The sequence below is a fragment of the Numenius arquata genome, chromosome 3 (assembly GCF_964106895.1).
Source record: "Numenius arquata chromosome 3, bNumArq3.hap1.1, whole genome shotgun sequence".
Lineage (NCBI taxonomy): Eukaryota > Metazoa > Chordata > Aves > Charadriiformes > Scolopacidae > Numenius > Numenius arquata.
Window position 1 is genome coordinate 55,496,918 of NC_133578.1, and position 19,517 is coordinate 55,516,434.

Sequence of the window (19,517 nt, forward strand, 5' to 3'; positions counted from 1 at the left end):
CTACCGAGGCCATTTCCACTACATCATACACTTAGCATATGTGTAATTGTGTCTTTCTGTATATAGTGTAAATTCTAAAAACACAGCATGGAGAGAAAGGATGCATTGCTCTTATTTTTACAGATAGGAGGTTGAGGCAAACAGGTAATGTGACTTGCCAAACTCTCACACAGACAATGCACAGAACAGGAGAACGTGTCTTATCTCAGTTAGCCTGAGATCGCACGAACAGGCAGCCTCCTACATCTGAGCTTCTAAGCATTAAGCCACTTCACAACTTGCACTCATTTACTTGTACTCTAATATATGGACACCAGTCTGGTCTCTCGTCCCCGAGTCTATCCTCAAAAACATTTATAAATCCCACCACCATTTGGAGTAGAAATAAAGTATGTTTTTTCCTCCATCACACATATCCCCATGGTCTCTCTCAAATATCCATAGACTATGCCAGTACAAAAAGATTATGTTTCTTCCCTTTATCCGCTGGTCATTTTACACTACAATATCCTCCGTATGACAGACATCACTGAAGAAAAAGCCCTTAAATTTTTCTTTGCTCAGCAAAATACACAGTCTGAATGGTAGCCTGGAGGTATTTAATGCCATTCAAGAGTATGCTTTTCTCATCCTTGAAGGACCCTCATATCTAGAAGGAAAGGCAAATACGTGATAAAAAAGGACAAACATAATCCCAAAGAACTTAATGACACCTCCAGTACTAACTTCATAAACTATAACAGGAAAAAGTTGGTAACTATAGAAAATTTTGTCTAAAAGTAAGCACCTAGTAAAACTTAATCGACACATAGAAAAGCTCACTATAAAAAGTATTTAAATTAAGACCTTGCTTTTGCTTCTCAAAAGTCTTCCCTAACCGAGAAATAAACACAAGACAAAGCCTGCTATACTATCACTCATACTAATTCTGAAATACAAGTTTGAAAAGGATTTAAATACTAGACTACCGTAATCCCAAATTTAATTAAAAAGTCATTTAAGCAATTACTTCATTTGATTATGCTTTGTAAAAGAAACGGCAAACTTTCAACTGTCTCCTAATTCATAAATTTGTGACTTACAGTATGAACTACATTATCATTAAAAAATACCCTGTTGGAAGTGTTTGTCTTTTTCCAGGCATTTGCTTGAAAGGAACGGGATTTAGCTTTTATGTAAGACACGCTTTTTCAATATCCCTTTAATATATATCATATAAAGACAAATCTATATTTAACTCAAACATCATAAATTTTATAAGAATGTATTAAAATGTTACAATTTTAATACATTTCAAGGTATCAGTAACCATGAAAAAATCACATTGTCATTTGAATAATCATCGACATTCCCAACTACCCTCAAAGTTCACCAGAACATAAGAACAGTTACGCTGGATTTCATGAGTAAAGGATCGCATGTCCAGAGCATGTAAGACTCCATGGCGCAGATGAGGGTGAAAGAAATCTCCCACTGGGCCCATGCCTTAAACGTGAACTCTTAACTCATCACGCTGCTTTCAAATCCAAAAAGTAAGTTTATCTCCCTGCCAGCATATTCTAGCACTTTCTATATTGCCATCCATATAAATATCAAATCTCTCTCTTAATGCTGTGAATCCCCAAGAAAGTCTATGGTAATGAGCTCAACAGCCTAATGAAACACAGTGCAAAAAAATTACTCATTTAAAATCGATATTTAATTTGCTGCTAATCTCACTGATTATCTCCTTGTTCTCATGTTATAATATGAGAAGTTCTAACTTATCTTCATCTTTCTCATATCTGAACAGAATTGCCGCCAAGAGATGTGAAGCCTTGGAGCAGCGGGGTTAGCCAGGGAAGCAAGTGCATGACCAGGGACTGACAGAGGGAAGTGCTGTATAAATCTCTGCACTATTTACAGCCACACACAGCCACTTATAATACAGCAAATTACATATTTTCTAGATTTACAAACAGTTGAAGCATACTTGTTTCTGCTTTTGTCAGTGCATTAGCAGAAAAACAGGAAATGAATCAGACTGAAATAATAAACCCTGAGAAGAAACACCATGAAATTTTTTGGTCTTACATAAGACTCATTTTTTTTTAAAGTGACAGGAACTTCAGTAGACAAATTGATCTAAAAAAAATAATCATGATTTTAATAGATAGTAGAGTAACTATGGATTGTTCAGAAAAGGAAAACAAATTTGGGTCTTTTTCTTTATTACAGACTATGGAAGAGACCTGTGATATGCTTTCTGATGCATCACATTTTCTGCTGGCTATTGAAAAAATAGAATTTAAGCAATCCATATATAAGTGCACTGACTGATGGAATAGCAGCCAAGATAGGAAAAGGCGGGAGGGCTGCCAAATAAACATCAGAGCCAAATTGCAGCAAACCCTTCGTTTTCTTTCCAGCTTTGTCACACGACAGGCTTTATTTCGAACAACTCTGGCCCTCCGTTTTACAGATACACTGTTGATAGTGGCATGTAAATGCAGTAAGACTTCCTTCAATGAACATTAAGAAATAAGATACAATGACAACAACAACAAAAATTAACCTCAATTTCTGAAATCACCTTCTTGTGCAACTACAAAATCCTGCCATCCCTGAGCATCGCTTCTTCTGGACTGTCCCATCTCTTAAATAAGGAGTAAAAAATAACCATGTAAAAAAAAAAAAAGATAGAAAAGCCAACTATTCAAGAAAATGTCTTTCCACAAAAAATTTAAATTGCAGTGAAAAACCAGATTATTTTGACTCAGGATGTCACAGCATATTAAGACAGCTGTCTAATTACATACACAGAAGAAGAGAACCAGGCTATAATATATATATATACACATACATACACATACACACTATATACTATATAACCCCAACTAGATACCATAGTAATCACTTGAATTTCAACTGTGGACTAAAACATAAAATATTTATACCCAATAATCAAAATTAGTCTACAGGGGAAAAAACAAACAAAACTGCATCCCGACCAGGTATAGTTTTTGTCTCAATAATAAATTTTACAGCAAACTGACAGCATACTTTTTTCTCATTTGTGAGGCATTATTAAACTTGTGATAAAATCCCTTTGGAGTACGCTGAATGTCTTTCAGCTGACACTGCTATCTGTTTCAGTGATTTAATCTCAGGCTGCAAAGTTTTCATCGGCCACCTGCAGGGGTCAGAAATGAATGTGTCTCCCTAACCCAATGCATAACTTCTGTCCAAAACCAAGTCTGGGCTGCAGAAGGGACTTGAATTTGGTTTGGTTTTGTTTAAAGGTAAAAGGGAAATCTGACCTCCTGTCAATCATGATATTAGCTGCAACAACAACAAAAAAAGGATACAAGAATATTCTGATACTCTTCCCATTACTAAGATTTCTTAGATACCTGATCAGGTGTGCACAGTTAAACCAAGAACCACAACTTGACTCAGAGGTAAATTCCCTTTCTTCATTTTCCATTACAGCACGGGATGAAGTAACTCCCTGCTATTTCCATATTGACCTCTGATTACACAGAATCATAAGAATGGTTTGAGTTGAAAGGGACCTTAAAGTTTATCTAGTTCCAACCCCCTGGCCATGGGCAGGGACACCTCCCACTGGACCATGTTGCTCAAAGCCCCATCCAACCTGGTCTTGAACACTTCCAGGGATGGGGCATCCACAACTTCTCTGGGCACCTGGTCCAGTGCCTCACCACCCCCACAGTAAAGAATTTCTTCCTAATATCTAATCTAAATCCACCCTCTTTCAGTTTAAAACTGTTATCCCTCATCCTATCACTATATCCCCTTGTAAAAAGTCCCTCTCCAGCTTTCTTGTAGGCGCCCTTCAGATATTGGAAGGCTGCTATAAGGTCTCCCTGGAGCCTTCTCTTCTCCAGGCTGAACTCTCTCAGACTGTCCTCATAAGAAAGATGCTCTATCCTTCCAATCATTGTTGTGGCCCCCCTCTGGACCCACTCCAACAGGTCCATAACCTTCTTATTTTGGGGGCTCCAGAGCTGGATGCAGTACTCCAGGTGGGATCTCACAAGAGCAGAGTACAGGGGCAGAATCACCTGCTGGCCACGCTTCTTTTAATGTGGTCCAGGATGCAGTTGGCTTCCTGGGCTGCGAGTGCACAATGTTGACTCAGGTTGAGCTTCTCATCCGCCAACAACCCCAAGTCTCTCCCCTCAGGGCTACTCAATCCATTCTTTGCCCAGCCTGTACTTGTGCTTGGAGTTGCCCACCCACATGCAGGATCTTGCACTTGGCCTTGTTGAACTTCATGAGGTTTGCACGGGCCCACCTTTCAAGCCTATCAAGGTCCCTCTGGATGGCATCCCTTCCCTCCAGCATGTTGATCACTCCACACAGCTTGGTGGCATCGACAAACTTGCTGAAGGTGCACTCAATCCCAACATCATGTCACCAACAAAGATGTTAAATAGTACTGGTCCCAGTACTGACCCCTGAGGAACACCACTCATCACTGCTTGCCACTTGGATATTGAGCCATTGACTGCAAATCTTTGAGTGTGACCATTCAGCCAGTTCCTTATCCACTGAGCAAGCCATTGGTCAAATCCATGTCTCCCCAATTTAGAGACAGAGATGTTGTATGGGATAGTGTCAAATTTAGATATAACATCTAAAATAGCCCAAACGTTTTATCAAAATCACCGAATTAAAGAAAAAATTATCTAATATTGTAATAGTGACACAGTTATTCAAAAGAATTATTTTTACTCTAAATCTTATTTTTTTCCTCATTAGTTTACCAACTGGCAAGAAGGAAATTTTTTAAGCTGATGCCTTGGATGCCAGATGCTCCAGTAATTCAAATCTGCCTTTTAAAAAAAAAAAGTATACAATTTTTGGTGAGGAATGCAAACTTCCTCATATCTGGAACAAGCTTGTTAAGAGTGTTGAACCAAACAAATAACCCTGAAGTTAAAGAGTTATGGCCATATAAATATACATTAGTATTTCAGTTTTCTAACGAATACTTTCATCAAAAAAAAAAAAATCCGTCCCAAAATCCCAAATACAGGATGGAAAGCAATGTACTTTATTACAATGCAAGCATACTAACCTATTCTAACCAGTAAAGAAGCTTGTGAAGAAAAGCTTCCTTAAAAAAAGAATTAAAGTAACTTTATTCCAATGAAACAAAGTATTTATCTAGCTGTGATAGGGATTTTTTTCCAGTAATTTAACGATTTTGATGCTATAACATTTAATAATATGCCCTGATTAAAAGCAAGAGGAAGTCAGACCAATTACTGACCTAGGGAGAGCATTTGGTATATAAAACACCCTATTTGTATTCATATGTAATTCACACCTGGTCTGGCTTGTCAATCAGAATAAAATATTTTACTAATCATGGACTTGGAAAATGTTTCTCTGAACCTACCAAAAAAAATGCTGTGAAGTATATCTGAACTGATAGAAATCTTAGAAATTATGTTATTTCCAGGAGATTGCTGAAAGCATTGTATTACAGAGCATAATACTAAAGGAGCACACTTTAATAAAGAGTTTTGGTAACAGACCAAAGCAAACCAAGTTTTTGAAAATACTAAACATACACTTATAAACACAGCAAGAGTACACATACTCAGTACCCTAAGAGGATGGGAGAAAGCAGTCCTCACAGGTCAGATTTGCAGAAGAAATGAAATCTAAACAAGACAATTTCAGGAGCATTCAATACTGTAGTTATATTAAGAACAATGAAAACAAATGGGTGTCCAACACTCAAACATTTGATCTGTGTGTATATATAAGCTTATTTGAAGATCAGATATCTGCATGCATCCTAATTAAACAGCCTTTGCCAGTGAAAACTATTATGTTTTAATTATATTCCTTAAGTAACGTCCTGGTTAAGCAGAGCATGAGAACAAATGCTATCTAGTCTATTTTTGGGATACTCTAGGTAAGCAGTCATTGAAGAAGAAAAGACACTGCCCAGCAGCATCACTGCAGAAAAATTTAGCTGTATTGCCTCTTCTCATCCAGGGAGATCATCTCCAAGGAGAACTTTTCTTTTTACATCACTGTAATAATGACATGCAACAGATGAGAATAAATCCAGTAAATCTTTTCCAACACTAATTCACAGAATCACAGAATCATTTAGGTTGGAAAAGACCCTTAAATTCATCGAGGCCAACCATTAAGCTAACGCTACCAAGTCCACCACTAAACTATGTTCTTACTGTAACCTAATTCAAGGTGTCCTATACTAATAATTCTTTTCCTATAGATGACCCAAAATGAAAATCTCTGTAGATTTATACACATGGATAAGAAAATGTAACAAGGCAAGGTATGTTTGTATTTTATTCATTTGAGAAAGGAAAGTGAAGTTATTTCACTTTTGAAGGAAGTTCTTTGAAGTCAGGAGCTTCACCGTTTATTTGAAACCATTTATTTCCTCCTACAGTTCCAAAGAAAATAGTTACACAAATACATTAGAGGAAGCAGGTGTATAATTTCATTGACATGCTATTCAAGAGTCTTAAAAAGGAACTTTATGTCAGCACAGTGATCTTTCAAACATTTTCTTAAAGTTACTTACTAGAACATAAACTTTAATATTAATCTTACTACTTTACAAAAGGAAAGCAACCACAGTGTACTGTTCTACAGTACTAGCAAGCACTGTGCTATGGCCCTAAGCACAAAATTAAGTGATCACAGTGCCAGCAAAACACCGATGTCACTTCAATTTGTAAATATATGAAGAACAAAATCTCAACATCACTACAATTAACTGGTAAAATACCTAGCAACATGACAGCAGGTGGTTTTTTTTCTTCTATTTTAATAAAATTTCCTACAACAATTCACAAAGCAACTCAATGCAGACAGAAACACAGCAGATGAGTTCTACAGGGATGTAGATACAAAGTTATTTCCCTGGATTTTAAATGCTGAATACTAAAGGAAATGCAATCCAATGTCCAGAACAAGAGGCTCTGGTATAGAGGGGCTCTCCCAGTAAGCTTCACTATGTAGTTTGAGAGTCCTACAGATGAAGCCCCTACCGAACTAGCTTAAAGGTTTAAGTTAATACAAGTAAATGTCCGTGCTGTCTCTGTTGTGGGTTAACCTACCCTGCAGCAGAAATGCCACCCTGCCCCCTTCAGAGTGAGGTCAGATACTCAGTTTAAACTGCCTGTAAGATAGGTTTAAGCTAAATCTCCAGATTTGATGGAAGCAAGGGCATACATTTCATTATATTCATGCCTGTAGGAGGACATTAATAAATACGAGGTGGTAAAAGGTTTAAGATTTTAAACCACTGCAGTTATTTGCTAAATTAACAATGTGCTTATGACAGCAGCTAAGCTTCCAAAGTAGCTTGCTACACTATTCTATGGGACAAACTCCCCAAAGGCAACCGTCTACCAGCCCTTACTCTACAGGCCAGATACAAGCAGCACATGAAAGAGTACCACAGTCCTACAAAAGGCAGCAGCAGGCTTAAAGCAAGGATAGATGTAGCACCTAATGGTTAAACAGCAGATGTTATGGGGGAGGACAATGTAAGCAGACAGTCAGATTAAGTCAAATTGGAAAAATATAAGCGTGCTGTTGAAAACAGAAACCAAAGTAATAAGAAGTTAAATGCATTGTGACTCAAAAATTTTTACAGTTAAGTCATTTATTTCAAAAGACAATGATTCCTTGCTAAAAGAAAGGCTAGTAATGCTATTATTGCCTAACCATATCAAATCTGCATAGAAACTTCTCAAACTGGGCTGAAAAGTTACATACTAAATCTTCAGTGCTCTTATTTCAACCAAACTACTTAAGTCAATAACAAATAAAAAACCCAAACCCCAAAAACATGCAACACTTTAATAAAGAAAATTATCTTATAAAAGAAAACAAATCTAAAACTTGCAGTATTTTCTCTGGAAAGGTTTAGCATTAGCACACTTTGAAGCTGGAATTTGAATTCTGACCTGTGTATCTAGGATGTAGCATGTTATCAGACTTCCAGCAATATGAATATAGCCATGCTTGCAAGTTTTTGGGAATGGGAGAAGAATAATACATTATTTTCAGCAAAGAGCATATATGGGGCTTTGAGCCACCTGGTCTAGTGAGAGGTGTCCCTGCCCAGGGCAGGGGGGTTGGAACTCGATGATCTTTAAGGTCCCTTCCAACTCCAACCATTCTATGATTTTATCTGCTAAAATCTCTCCTGAACTTGATCCAGCCTGGAATCAAACAGAATGTTCCTTTCACTTCCAGGTGCACAATATGATGGCTCAATGTACCAGAAAATAAAGGTAGGAAGTTGTCTTATCCTTTCCAAGATCCCACTACTAAGTAATAGCAATGTAGAAGATTGCTCATTAATCCAGAGGATTAAACTCATGGAAAGAAGGGGATTGAGGGGAAAGAGTAGATGAAAACAAGAATGTATATAGACCAAACTTGCCTAATTCTAACAATGGAAGTGGTGACTGCCAGAAGGGCAACTGAAGTCTGCACCAAAACAGGACAGCTGAACAGAGACTCCATCAGAGACTGCCAGAGAGAAAAATCTAAGAAAAAACAGGGATTGCAGAGTGAGGCCAACAGGAGTTGTTCAGGGAAGTAATCTGGAAACTCTAGCACAAGTAACAGAGACAATATATCTCATGAAAAACCCAGTGAGGCAGGAGAACTGACTGGCTGGTCACAAACACTAGAGAAAAACCAAGCTAACAAGCACAGGGTGAAGATAACAAAGAGACCCTACAAAGAGTAGTTGAGCTGGGAAGAGAGAGAGGGGAGCATCTAAAAGGGACAGGAGAGAAAGACATCAGATTAGGTATTGAAAAAGGTATGATTTCAGACTGACTAAGATATCTGCCTAACAAAAATCATGACTGACTAAATGTGAATAGAAGGATTTGGGTAAAACACTAACTATGCAGAAAGTAAAAGGTACATTGCTGATGACAAATAAAAAAGCAGCAAAAGCGGCTTGTACTGTCAAAGCATGTCTTCCTCTAGAGCTCATCCTCCACAGTCCAAAGACATCCATAAAACCCTCTGCATAAGCACATGCATCATACTGTCTAGGGTTGATCCCTATAAAGCATGACAGAGTATTATTAGATGCCACTAGCTCAAATAGCAGCGGTCTGCCTGGTGAGTAGCTTCCAAACCTGCTGATATGATGGCTATTATTATTTTTAACAGCTAGGAAACAGCACACAAACTACATTAGAAATAACTTAGTCAAGTAAACAGAATTAAGCCCTGGAGTTTGGAAATGAGTGCTGAAATACATTATGATGGTTTAATTGCATGGCTTTTATCCCTTTCCCCCCAATAGAATCTTTGCCAGGTTTGCACTTATCAGGTCAGTACTCAGTATTTTATTTGTTCGTACTCATTGTGCCCCTTGTCTTAAAAAAAATAAAATATTGCATATAATGCTACATTGAAAGCAGGAATTGATTTTATCATAGGTCATTGCAGAGCACTGATATGCTAGATTAATATTGCTGAAATAGTCAAATATTATATTCAACCCATTGAAGTAGCATGGTTATTATCTCTATTAACAGATATAATAATAAAGTATATAATTAAGGATAGATTTATTTACCAATCTCAGGTGCCTGATCTGAGATACCCAAGAAGGTAATTTCTTTCAGGCTATATTACACAGCAAATTATATGTTCAAAGGTAACTGCAGTATCAATTGCATGCACATACACCAATCCCCCATCCCCCTAAACCAAGACATACCACTGATACCACATCGCCAGGATTCAGATGCCTTCATCAGGCAAGAAGAAAAACTTTTCAGTCTTCTGCTTTAGTTGCATTGTATCTCCAAACTTATTTTAAAGGGAACAATTACCCTAGAGACTAGGTTTATTGCTGCCCAAGCTAGATGGACTCCCCAGTGGACAGGGCAAATGTATTCTGACAAATGCTTCTCTGGGGAACAAAAACGACCCAAAAAAACAGAGCTGTATAATTAAGGACTATAACTTAATAAAGGCAGGCACAAAAGGTGATAAAACTATAGTTGCTTCTTCAACCTTAATTCTAGCATTTCCTTATGTTTGAGAATTTGACCTGAAACCTTAAAATGACAGTAAACTGCATGCAATGGCAGAATCAATTTCACTTTATTGACATGTGCAATCCTTCACCACTACAAAACCAGGGCAAGTCAGTCATCTAATTACTGCAGAAGCCATTCCTACCTGTTCCTAGTATTTCTAGTGCACTCATTATCACAGTTTCTGGGGGAAAAAAAACAACCAACCAACAAACCCCAAAACCTACCAGCATCCTAAAGGCATCTTCCTTGACTTTACAACAGAAAGACAGATGTTTTGCATTCTACACACTATTAAAACCTGAGCCATTCTTCACCTACAAAATACACTTTTTTGCAGAATGCCCATTAGAGAAGTTAAAATTATCGCAAGTACATACTGAGTTAGACAATACTTGCTCAAAGCCATACTCCAGTCAACTACTTTGATGACTTGACACTTATGTCATAATGAAGGTAAATCTAATAACCCCCCTTTTTTGAAGAAAATCAAATCACCACAACAAGGTTTTATCTTCATCACCAAATATTGTAGAACCACCCATATTCAGTTAGTAGTCTACAGTAATACTGTACAAACAAAGCACACATTTCAGAGAGCTGAACTTTAAAGGTGAGTAGTTCTAACTTCAGAAGGACTACATTTTACAGAGAGCGTCAGTACATACATTGCTTGTTTGCAGATAAAAGCATCAATCTACTAAGGCTTTATAGAAAGTGTTGCATTTTTTCCTCACTGTACTGCCAACTGGAAGCTCCCTCCTTTCAGAGTTCTAATTTGTCCTCTTACTGAATGACTTTTAGCACAACAAAACTATTCTTCTGCCTACTCTTAGAGGTGTGTTTTCACACATTTCAGGAAGAACGCCAACCGTATCAAAATACATATTCCTTATTATTTTTACTTTTAACCACCAGAGATGAACAAAAGCAAATTTACAAAAGGTTCAAGGAATCCGTACCACAAATGCTGCATACTGTGGCTTCACATTAATTGGGCATATGCCATTTTCTGTATAATGGCTTTAAAAGGCATAGAGTGCAAAGAACCCCACAGTTTGTGGGAGATGATTTACATTGAAATTGTGACTTCAAAACTATATGTTACTCCGAAAACAGAAAGGTAACATTGTATGACCTTTGAGATAAGAACACGGATATGATTATATAGCCCTAAAAAAATCCAGCAGCACCTCAGAAACAAAACAGAAAAAAGCTACAATGAAAACAAAACCGTCGCTGTCTTCATATGTTACTCAAACAACTCCTCTTGGTCTAGATCCAGCCACGATATTATGTTGATTAGGGCAGGGTGTAGGAGGTGGGAAGAAACAGTTTTCACTGCTTACTGTTATAGAGAAAAAAGCTGTAACGCCGCTGGGCAGGACTAAACAGGATGCTTCTATTTCTTAACCTATTCCCCAGTAAACAACACCTCCTTGCAAATCTTCAATTCAACAGCAAAAGATAAGTTTATCCGGCACATCATGTACTTTCTCTACTAACTAAATTGACAATGAACACAGGGGAGCTTGTTCGTCCTTTCCCAGACAGACAGGCAGCATGTAATCCTAATAATCTGAATTCTTGCAAGGCAGGATCTTTCTCTTTGTTTATCCTTGTTCTCTTTTCATTAGTTAGTTAATCCATTACCTAATTCATCTTGGAATCATCTTTAATTGTTAATAATGGAAAGACTCGGGACTCCTGTGCTGAGCTTACAGGCCTCTCTTCTATTCTTACCCTGGCTGAATTTCTGCCTGGTGTCAGGTCACAGAAGGCAAAGTCTACTTTTATACAGCTATGCACCACCACCACAAAGTGAACAAAAGCATAATGCCACATAAAGGAGAAGAAAAAAAAAAGGCAAAAAAGCAACAGCAAATAGGAACAGGAAGAGGAAGAAAGAAAGGGGAAAAAAAGCAACTAGTCAGGTAGGAACTTAAGGAGGAAAATATTTTTGGTCACTAGATACAAAAAAATCCCTCTGTCCAAATGGAGATGGTTTAAAACCATGGTGTTGTGAAATTAAAAGAAATAGTGAGCACAATAGCTTTGCAGGTTTCTTCTCTATGCTGTCCCACAGACATACTTGCACTGACGGCACTATCTTACAGTTCAGGAAAGCAACAGCCTGGCTTCACAGGCTATAAAGCACTAAAGATCCCTTTGCTTAAAAAGGACCTAGAAGTTTGATACCTCCATCTCTGACCCTGAGTAAAAGGGCTCCTGGTCTCCCAGGATGTATTTTTAGCAATGTCATATAAAGAAAAGCTTGACTCCTTTTTTTGAAAATGCAAAGTCAAACAAAAAGTATCAGATGCAGCTTTACAGGTAAAATGAAACTGAGAAGGTAACTGCTCTTCTCAGGAAACTGAAGCAAGGTCTTCAGCTCAGTAAAAAAGGAGTGATTTTAAAGGCTTTATTCTGATTATACTTGACTTAAGATAGAGGAACACAGAGTTCCTCCATCAGGACACACAGTGGAGAAATCTTTGATAAAAATTATTTTTCCAGTACACATTCTAAACAAGTCTTTCACCTTGAACACGTTTCATCTTGCAGCTACATTTCTTTGCACTGATCACCATATTAGATTGCTTATTACGGACAAATGAAAGGCAGACTCAAAGTAAGATACTTCCCAACAGCCAAGCAGAAGGAAAAGTTTCTCAGCAGATTTCACCTTTGCCAGCTGAGTGGTCTCACTACAGCCACTATTTATTCCCATCTAAATGTTCTTCCACTATTAGATGTTTGAGGGACAATTGGGTGCTCCTTACATAAAACATTTTGATACAAAGGACAAAAGCTAAACAGTATGTTGCAACAACCACCCTCTGTCAGCATCTTCACTTTATATACAGTCCCCATACAGATGTTCAGTTAATACTTACTAAAACATTTACTCTTAAGGTACAATTACACCTTGATACAAGGAAGACCTGCAGCACTGAATATGGGCTAAGCATAGGGGCCCCCAATTTTCAGGTCATAAAAAGCCCAAAGCACTCATCAACTATCTAATTTAGACAGAATAAAAGCCTTTTATTTCCTAAAAAAAGGTATAAACGTTTCTTCCAGAGATTGAGTTCTGAATGACAATACTGCAGAAGATCTACCAAAACATCCCTCCCCTTCCCCAGTTTCACTGAAATATATTGGCACCAAGTACTTTCAGCAGAGGAAATGGATGAATGGATGCATTTAGGCATGGCACCACCAATAGCCTTTTCCTCTGGAACACAACCGTTATGGTACTAAGACAAACTGTTATTTGCCCAAGTGCATCAGTTAACAAGGCTATTTTATATAAATATTTTGAAATAAAAACAATATGCAGCAACACTAGCGCTGTCATCATATCCAAACCACTAGCCAGGTAGCACTGTAAATCCCCATGCCTCAACTAAAGTCTTCAGTCCCACCTGAACCTCCACTATTCAGTAGGATTCCCCGAGGTTCAGGACCATTTTGCACTCCCTACAAACCATTTCTTGAAAACACACATAAGGTAAATTTGTATCACCAGAAGTCTTACACAGTGAACTAAACAGTATAGCTGGAACTGTCTTATAGATTAAGCATTTCCAGATAAAAATAGAACTTCATTAACTCAATGTGGCTTGCAGAGTTTGGTTTTACATGAAAAATCTGATCATTAACTGAGAAACTTAAAACTGATGCTTGTATTTATTAAGGATATGCAGCATCAGTGAAACACAATGAGAACAAAGCAACATGATTCTTACTGCAGACCGTTTCTCCAGAGTTAGTCCTCTCGCTGAAGCAGTTCTTCATTCACTAAATGGAACAATTGAAGGGGACAGCCAGGGCCTCCAATTTAGAGTAAAAGCTCTAATCTGCCTTACGGGAACAGCTAAAGGACCTATGGAAAAATGTTTGTTTAACAGTAATTTGTCTCAACTATAAATGGAAACAGAACAGAACTGACATAGTCCCACAATGACAGTTTGTGCTGAACAATAACAGGATACTTGCATTAAGAGAGTTGTGCTCTACTTCGGAAGCAAAAACAAGTGACTATACGAAATTGAACTGGTACAAACATTTATTTCAGCAAGATGTTTGAAGGGCATCTTGCAGAAGACATCATTAGGGGATATGCTGGCCTCTAGAGAGAGGAAGTTTTAATGCACGAGGAAACACCTGTGTATATGTAACTTTTATTTAAGCTCATTTCATTAGGTCCTTCACTAAGTTGCTTGGGTTAAAGCAACTCTTTTATCATCTTTCCAGACTGGTGCAATATATCTAGATGTGAAGTGAGCTTGTTGGAAATGCACCCTTCAAAAAAAGAAATTCTACAGCCATTCTTGTCTTGTAAATGGCAATTACAGTTGCAGTGTTCTGGCTACCTGTCCAACAAGATACTAATAGTCACCAGCAGGTGACTGACTTCAGACCACAGTTAAAGAGTGGCAAAGCCTACAGTAATCTTTCCATTGCAAAAAAGTAATAGAAGCACTCCTATTTTTTTTTTCTTATTTCATGGATAAACCTCAAGGTAAGGTTAATTCTTCATAGAAGTATGCCACGACTTCATGAAAGTGAAGCAAAACAAGACAGTCAAGACCCTCGTCACATGCCTTAATGAAGAAAGACCTAAGGATGGTATCACAAATGACATCGCACAATTCAGAGAAGGAAACAAAGGAAAAACAAGCAACCCGTGGCAGAGAGGGACAAGCAAACAAAACCAAGGTAAACCACTATTCGGCAGTGCCTGAGAACTGCCGTAAGTTTACATGGAACAACCACAGATCACTGAAGAAAGAAGACTAAGTCGCCTTATGACTCACGATGAGCAAAGTCTCTTCCGCAAAGTCTCTTCTCATCAACTAAAAAATAACCTTACAAGAATATTTGTGATAATGAGGTACACCTTAGTTTAAAGAAGCTTGGAATAAAACTGTCAATCCACGGCTATCAGCAATAGGCTAAATACTTACTTATATAATGACTTACCACAAAGCACTGAGAAATAAACTAAATTTAAAAAAAAAAAAAAAGTGTCTGAAGAAATCTTCTGAAGTAATGTTCAAGTAAATACTTAAGAGGGAAGACTGAAATTCTACGCTGACTTCTACTCGTTAGTTCAAAGTCACAGTTGTTTATTTGGACTTTTATTTTTTTTCTGAGTTAAAGTAGAATACCCAGTATCTGAAATCTAATCTGTATACAGCACAAAAAAGTTTAAGTTTTTCCTTAACGATTATTTCACTGAGGATTTAAAAGACTAACTACTAGAAAAGAACTAAATTTAGACTAAATCACGACTAAAACTTCCACTTCAGAGAATAAGAAATAAAAGGAAGTCTCCTCCTGTGAAAAATATGGCAACATTTTTTTAAAAACCCAACTGTTTTCTAGGTAGTGATAACAGCCTCTTCCATATTCTTCCTACAGGGGACAAAAAGAAATCATACACTGCAACAGTACTAAAAGCAAGCAGTTCTCTAAGACTCAACATAACTTTTTACCTTCTTGGTGGAAGTCTATCTCCAGGTGCAATTCAGATGCTTTTAGCAATATAAGATCCCACACCATTCTCAGTATCTTGAAGGTATGTTATGTACACCAATACGTTCAGCTACAGATCTTCCATCAGTTAACACAGAAGGGACAATGGAAACTTAAGAGCTAAGACAAAAGCAAAAAGAGAAAAATCTGACATCAACTTCTTTATGCATAAGCTAGTGTTAGAATGATTATTTTTATTAGTCCTTCAAAGAGCATTTACTGACCCTAAGAAAGAATCAAACTGACTTACAACTAAGGTACAAACCAGAAATCACACCAAGAAGAGTAGAGTCTAAAACACGTATCCATCAACCCATGCTAGTCAGGTATTAAAATTTATTCTACGAGGCTGGTATGTGGTGTTTACGTACAATTCAGAAAACAAATCACAAAGCTAATTATGGATGCCTGACCATGGGCAAGAATAAACTGACCCCATAATGGAGACCACAAGCTTGGCTTAAGGCCATCAGAAGGCAGTGGTACAGAACAGTATAGTTGTACTTCAGAGTTCAAAGACCTTCCTTAGCATTTCCAAACCAGGATTCAGAAGTCCTGTGAAAAGATTTAGGCATCCTACTTTGTTTGCTGGGAAAGCAGAGGGGCAGGTGTGAAATCTCAATGAGCAATACTTTAGTAAGCCTAAGTAAGGATCATAAAGGCCCAAGGCAAACAGAAAAAAAAAAAAAAAAAAACCAAACCAAACAAAACAAATTGGACTCGTTAGGAAGAATCACCTACCCACTGAACAAATTCAGTCCGAAGTTTATGTCATGGGGAGTAGTAGCTAAGTGCCAGTAATTAGCAAGAGGGAAAAAAAAAAAAACCAAACCATTTTCAATCACAAAAGGCTCTACCCAACTGCCAAAAGAATTCAAGGGCTTGTGTTCTTTCACAGGTTGAGAATATTAACATAAAACAAGCTTTCTTAATGCATATATTAATGATAACTGGGAATCCCATAGCTAAGGGAGTTTAAATGGTTCATTTACTAATAGAGAGACCAGGATTTGTACACACTATGAAGGTAAACAAATACATCTGTCAAGCATCTTCCTTCCTCCTGAGCCTCAGCTAGCATAATTAATCAAAATCTGATAATCGCTCTATATAAGAAATGCGTCATTTGTCTGGTAGATTTAAAGGGAAGGGGAGAGAAGAAAACTACACATAAACATTTCAACTCCCTCTTTTAGAAATGATGATCTGATATCCTCAAACTCAAAAATAGCTGACAACATAAACATAAGAGCTAGAATTCAGCATTTTATAAATGCTGAATTGTATAAAGCACAGTTGAAACTCTGGCATACTTCAAGAAATACGCATAAAGAAGAATTACGCATATGTAAGCCTTTTACTGAACCAGTTTTTAAGAGAAGCATTATTACCATTATGCAAAAGTGAAACTTTCATTTTCATTTTCTGGACCAAATATGCCTAGTTCACATGCAATTTAAAAAAAAAAAGTGCTTAATCAGCTTTCTGAAAGCTTTAAGTTCTAGCATTTAAATGTTTACAGTTAAATAATGGTAACATTTTGGAAGTTGTTAAGTAATGTTACACAGCCATCATTTCTAAGCATGAAAATGAATTCTGTTAGCTGGGCAACTCAGAATTTATACTTCAGTTTGACCTGAATATTAAACTGAAAACCTTCTTTTCCAATTAACTTGGTAAAAAACATTTCATCAGGTACTGAAATACAGTTCTTTGCTGACAAAAGAGGAATTATTAAAAAAAAAAAACTTGATAGGAAAAAATTTGAATTTTTAAAAATGAATTTATGGTTAGTTTTGTCCTCAGAATTAAATCCTGCAAGTCCCATTTCCCAAATTACCCTTTGCTTTTTAAAAATAATGCTGTCCTTGATGACAATCGAGATAAAGCACTAATCAGTTGCAATGCCAACTACAGTATTTTAACAGAAACAAGATTTGTTGTGCTCCTCATAGGGAAACACGGGCACATTTCCAATAAGCGACCACAAGGGCATGAAGGCTTCAAATTTTGATTTCTCTGCTCAGCAATAACGGCATTCTACTACTGTCCCTTTGGCATGTCCCCATAACTCTACTCCACTACTAACCCTTTGGCAAAGCCGCATCTCTTTCCGTTGAAGAGTACTGGAGCAGAAGTGGGAAAGGCAGAAGGACACCTTGCCAACCATCACCTCTTCAGCTCACTTATATGCACGCTGGCTTTCAGATTGTTTTGTTACCCGTTTTTCCCTATCCTTCCAAGATGTGCCTGCAATAGATGCTGTGTGTATAGTACACTGCCAGGTGGAAAACTCCCAGCTCTGCAGAAGGACCTGTGCAGGGAAAACACTCGGCAAGACGCCGGTTATCACCGCTGCTGTCCCCCACCGCCTTTACAGTCAAGATGCAATATCCCTGGTCACTCCAGACCCCTCCACTCCTCCGACTCACGGATCTGGGTTGGACAGCAGAGCACTGAGAGGTAAACGAGAAACTGTCGGCTGGGAGGTGTGCCAGCCCTGCCCCCGGACTGCACTGAAGGCCCAGGAGTTGCCTACACTGCTCTCCCCGTGCCCTGTAAGTTCAAGTGTAAGAGTTTCCAGGGCCCCGCCGGCCCGGTGCCGCTGCCGGGCAGCAGGAGCGAGGCGCCCGCCGAGGGGCCCCCAGCGGCGCCGCGGCCCACCCGGGCGGACGGGGGGCGGCAGCTCCTCCCCGCACACCCCCGCCCACCCACCCGCCACGCCGAGGCCAAGCGAAACCCACCCGGTGGCTCTCCCAGCCCCTCGGGCGGGGGGCGGCCCAGGCCGGCCGTGCCCCACTCCTCCGCCACAGCTCGGGGCGGGACGGGCCCCTCGCTCCGCCCGGGGGAAACCGAGGGGGAGACAATGGGCACAATGACTTCACCCTCCAGCAATGTGAGGAGCAGCGGCGAACGCCGCCGGCTCCCCCCCCCGCTCTCCCGGTCTCCGGGACACCCCTTGGGCCGCGGCTCTCCCGGCCGCAACGGGGAACCGCCGGGATCCTCTCCCACCCGGACTCGGTCCCCCGCCCAGAGGCGGCTCCGGCTCGAAGGCTCCGCTCCACCCCCCCACCCTCCGCCACGCTCAGGGCGGCGGCTGCCGGCCGCCGCCGGAGGCCCGAGGCGGGGGACGCCCCGCGGCGCTGCCGGGCCCCTCCGTGCCCCCTGCCCCGCCGCCGGCCTACGCCCCCCGGTACCTGCGAGTCAGATGGAGGAAGCGGCGCCGTTCCGCCCGCCCGGGCCCAGCCCCGCGCAGGAAGCGGCTCCCTGTCTGTGTGTGTGTGTGTGTGTGTGTGGAACGGCGGGGGCGGCGCTGCCGCGGGCGGGGCGGGGCGGGGCGGGGCTCTGCCCGCCGAGGGGGGGGGCGGGGCCCGAGCGGTTGGTTTCCGCGACGCGCTGAGCGCACGCGCACGGCAGCGGAGGCACCGCCCCCGCGCCCTCCCCCGGCGGGGGTTGGGGCGGGGCGGGCGCCGCGCTCCCTTCAGGGCGCTGCCGGGCCCCGGCCGCGCCGGGAATCGAGGGAGTTTCAGCTCCCGCCCCCCACCCGCGACCTTCCCCCGGGCTCGGGGGTGGCCCGGCCCGGCCCGGCCCGGCAGGGCGGGGGGAGCGGTATGTCGGCTTCCCGGTGGCGGCCAGCCCGCAGCGGTGCCGAGAGCAGCGGCGGCAGCGCAGAGTAATTATTTATTGTTCCCTGGACTTCATACCCGTTAAAACGTAGTCGTGCGGGGCGACGAGCGCGCTGAGGCGCTGCGGTAGGGTCATGTCGCCGAACGCTGATTCACTCCCCCTGATGCGTGCTGTAGAACACAGCACAGCCCCGATTTCGTGCGCCGAAATGCAGACGTTTCCGCGTTTCGCCGCCCTTCGTGCCGTTTGGAAGGGACCCCGTCT

General features: G+C 40.4%; 1 protein-coding gene across 1 annotated transcript in view; it reads right to left on the bottom strand.

The window, feature by feature from the left end:
• Positions 1 to 18,921, bottom strand: part of RNF19A (ring finger protein 19A, RBR E3 ubiquitin protein ligase) — a 57,535-nt gene extending 38,614 nt beyond the window's left edge. Inside the window, exons 1-2 of the mRNA XM_074145097.1 lie at positions 18,824 to 18,921; positions 15,587 to 15,746 (exon numbers count right to left, since the gene is read on the bottom strand). The gene's annotated coding sequence lies outside the window, so the exon portion shown is untranslated. The remainder of the gene's footprint in view (positions 1 to 15,586; positions 15,747 to 18,823) is intronic.
• Between the last annotated feature and the right edge of the window lie 596 nt (positions 18,922 to 19,517).